This window comes from Gavialis gangeticus, unplaced genomic scaffold (assembly GCF_001723915.1).
Source record: "Gavialis gangeticus isolate Ggan-Ray unplaced genomic scaffold, GavGan_comp1, whole genome shotgun sequence".
In the NCBI taxonomy this organism is placed as follows: Eukaryota; Metazoa; Chordata; order Crocodylia; family Gavialidae; genus Gavialis; species Gavialis gangeticus.
The window spans coordinates 41,616,166-41,620,131 of NW_017729029.1; the positions used below are offsets into that span (position 1 = coordinate 41,616,166).

Here is a 3,966-nt window from a genome sequence, read left to right on the forward strand (position 1 = left end):
GCCCCCGCGCCCGTCTCACGAGACCCGGGCTGGGCGCTCCGGCCGGTCACGTGAGCGGCGCCCGGCGCCCCGCCCCACCCCGCCCCGCCCGTCAGGTGACTGGAGGCCGTTACCATAGAGGCGGGAAGCTAGAGCGACCGCAGTGACCTGGCGGGGGAAGGGCGCGCGAAGCTGCGGCGGCCATTTTGCATGTGGGCACCGTTGCTCCGCCGCCAGGGGATTCCCTCGGGGACCCTCCGCGGACTGGGCTGAGACCGAGGGTCCCTCCGACACCCACATCCACATCCATACCCACACCCACGCCGCGGACAGGCAGGGCGGAATCATACAGTAGCGGTAGCGGGCGGTATAGAACCATGAGAATGGCAGCAGCGCATGTTCTCACATCGCCTCCCATATGGTCTAGCGGTTAGGATTCCTGGTTTTCACCCAGGCGGCCCGGGTTCGACTCCCGGTATGGGAAGTTACACTTTTTTTCTCCCCCAGGTTGCCTGCCCGTCGCCGCGCCCGGCACCGGGATAGGTGCGTCCCCTGCGCGCGGCTGTGGCTCGGGCACCGGCCTGGCCGGCAGGATCCGCGCTGGCCCTTGCCCGGGGCAGACTCACGGCTGCCGCCATCCAAGCCGCCGGGGTGCGGGATTGCGCGGTCTGACGCGAGCCCGCACCCAGCACATCAGCCCCCGCTAAGCTGCTGGTCTCTTTGCAGCCAAATTCCCTGAAACACAGGGCTGGCGGTGTCTGCAGGGACCCGGGTTTCCGTTCACCGCAGAAAAGCGCTGGAGGCAGCAGGTGTCGCCTCGCGGGCGAGGATGCGGCTCGGGCTGCCACCCTGCTGTCCTGTCCCCGGGAGCCTTGCGTGGCCACACCGCCATAGCGAGGCGTGCAGTTGCGCCCCTCGCTGGCGCTGCGTGGGCAGGGGATGCCTCGCCACGGGGGGCACCAGTGCAAGGCTGCGGGGGCAGGCGAGCCGGGTGGGGAGCCCCGAGCCCACAGCGGGATGCCCGCATCCGCCTTGTCCCCATCCCCAGGGCTCTGCTCAGCTCCGCTTCGGCCATGCATGGGAGAGGGCAGGGCAGAGGGCGGTGGGCATGTGTGCTGGGCACGGCCCTCCAAACGCGGCCCCGCCCGTGTGGAACAGGGGAAGAATCACTTCCCTCGATCTGCTGGCAACGCTCCTTCTAATGCAGCCCAGTGTGCTGTTAGCCTTCTTGGCCACAAGGGCACACTGCTGACTCAAATCCATCTTATTGTCCACTGGAAGCCCCAGATCTTTTTCTGCAGAGATGCTGCTCAGCCAGTCAGTCCTCAGGCTGTAGCAGTGCATGGGATTCTTCCGTCCTAAGTGCAGGATTTTGCACTTGTCCTTGTTGAACCTCACGAATTTTCTTTTGACCCAATCCTCCAATTTGTCTAGGTCAGGGGTGGGCAATTGTTTTGAACAGAGGGCCACTTACTGAGTTTTGGCAAGCCATGGAAGGACGTGTGACAGGCAGCCAGAAGCAGATAAATATTAATTTTCTAATTGTTTTAAGGGCCCCACAGGCTGGATAGAATGGCCTGGCAGGCCGCATCTGGCCCCCGGGCCGCATTTCGCTTACCCCTGGTCTAGGTCCTTCTGAATCCTAGCCCAACCCTCCAGTGTATCTACTACACCCCTCAGCTTGGTGTCATCCGCAAACTCGCTGAGGGTGCACTCTGTGCCATCTTCCAGTTGGTTGATGAAGATATTGAAGAAAACCAGGCCCAGGACTGACCCCTGGGGCACTCCACTTGATACCAGCTCCCAGCTAGATACTGAGCCATTGTTACTATCTCCTGGGCCTGACAATACAGCCAGCTTTCTATCCACTGTACAGTCCATTCATCCAATCAATACTTCCTCATCTTGCTTGCAAGACTGCTGTGGGAGACGGTATCAAAAGCCTTGCTTCAGTCAAGGTATATCATGTCCACTGCTCTCCCCGTATCCACAGAGCCAGCCATCTCATCACAGAAGGCAATCAGGTTGGTCATGCACAACTTGCCCATCGTGAATCCATGCTGACTGTTTCTAATCATCTTCTTCTCCTACAAGTGCTTAGAGATGGATTCCTTGAGGACCTGCTCCATGATTTTTCTGGGAACTAAGGTGAAGCTGACTGGTCTGTAGTTCCCTAGATCCTCCTCCTTCCCTTTCTTAAAGATGGGCACTACATTTATCCTTTTCCAGTCATCTGGGATCTCCCCGATCACCACAAGTTTTCAAAGATAAAGGGCCAGTGGCTTTGCAATCACATCAGCCAATTCCCTCAGCTCCCTCGGCTGTACTGCATCTGGGCCCATGGACTTGTACGTGTCCAGCTTTTCTAAATAGTTCCTACCCTGTTCTTTCATCACTGAGGGCTGCTCATCTTCTCCCCAAACTGTGCTGCCTAGTGCAGTAGTCTGGGAGCTGACCTCGCCTATGAAGACCACGGTAAAAAAAAAAGGATTGAGCACTTCAGCCTTTGCCTCAGCATGTCACTAGGTTGCCTTCCCTACTCAGTAAGGGACCCACACTTTCCTGATCTTCCTCTTGTTGCTAACATACTTGTAGAAACCCTTCTTGTTACCCTTCATGTCCCTTGCTAGCTGCAACTCCAGTTGTGCATGGCCTTCCTGACTTTATCCCTGCATGCCTGAGCAATATTCTTATACAGGCAGTCATTGGACTTAGGACACAATTTGTTCCTGAAAACCGGGTCTTAGGTCGAAACATTGTAACTTGGAACCATGTTCTCATAAGAAACAATGTTGTAAATGGGGCTTGGTTCCTGAACCCAAGGCCCAATACTGTGTTTTCACAAAAAATACCCAGAATTTTGTACTCGATCAATTATAGATGAGCAATATAGCTACTTGAATGTATTTATATTGTAAATGGCAATCACACTGATTTGGAAGGACTTCTTTGAGGTGACTTTGCTGGGCTTTTTGAAGGGCTCTTGGCTGGAGTCTTCTCAGGAGTCTTGGCTGCATTTTTTCTGGAGTCTTGTCTGCTTTCTTACAGAAAGTGCCCAAGGAAGTTTGGACAGATGTTCTCCAGGGAGATCCTTGATGCAGCAAACTTGTTCGCTGGTATGGCATTGCCAGAGCCTGACAAAGGGACTTTGATCCCAAAAGCTTGCAGAAAAGGACAATTTTCTTGCCATTTTCCAGTTGATCTAATAAAAGGTATAATTTTGGAACCAAGAGTTATAGATTTTGCATTTCCCAGGCTCTGTGCATTTGTGTACAAACACCTGAGGTGACTGGCAATTGCCCTACTTTCTCAGGAAGAATGAGGCCTCCCCTGCTGCCCCCTCCTGCTTCTGCTTCCTCCAGGCCTCCCACTTCCCCACGTACCTCAGGGCTTTGTTCTCCATCCCCTAGCAAACCTAGCTTAAAGCCCTCCTCACTAGGTTAGTGAGCCTGTCCGAAAAGATGCTCTTCCCCCTTTATCAGGTAGATCCCATCTCTTCCTAGCAGGTCTTCTTCTTGGAACAACATCCCAACACCACAAGCTGGCAACACCACAAGCACAACCATGCATTGATCTGCAAGATGCGCCCACTTCTGCCAGGGCCATTCCCCTTCACCAGAAGGACTGATGAGAACATGACCTGTGCCCTCATCCCCTTTCCTCTTGCACCCAGAACCCTGTAGTCACTCTTGATCTGCTCAGGGTCACTCCTGGCAGTATCATTTATGCCCACATGGATGAGCAGCATGGGGTAATAGTCAGAGGGCTGGATAAGTCTCAGTAATCCTTCCGTGACATCTTGGATCCAGGCTCCAGGCAAGCAGCAGACCTTCCAGCAGGGGTGATGCTTAGGGGGTGCATGTGGGTGCACGTGCATCCCCTGAGCATGGTGGTGCACCCCCTACAAACAGGCACTGCTGACACTGTTGGCAGTGCCTGTGGGTGATTGCCGCTCACCACCCCACCGCCAACACCGCTGGCAGCGTT

At 55.1% G+C, this 3,966-nt stretch overlaps 1 non-coding gene across 1 annotated transcript; it reads left to right on the plus strand.

Moving 5' to 3' along the window:
- The first annotated feature begins 391 nt into the window (after positions 1-391).
- Positions 392-463, plus strand: TRNAE-UUC. The gene has a single exon. It is a non-coding gene; the product is annotated as a tRNA-Glu (tRNA).
- Positions 464-3,966: the final 3,503 nt, after the last annotated feature.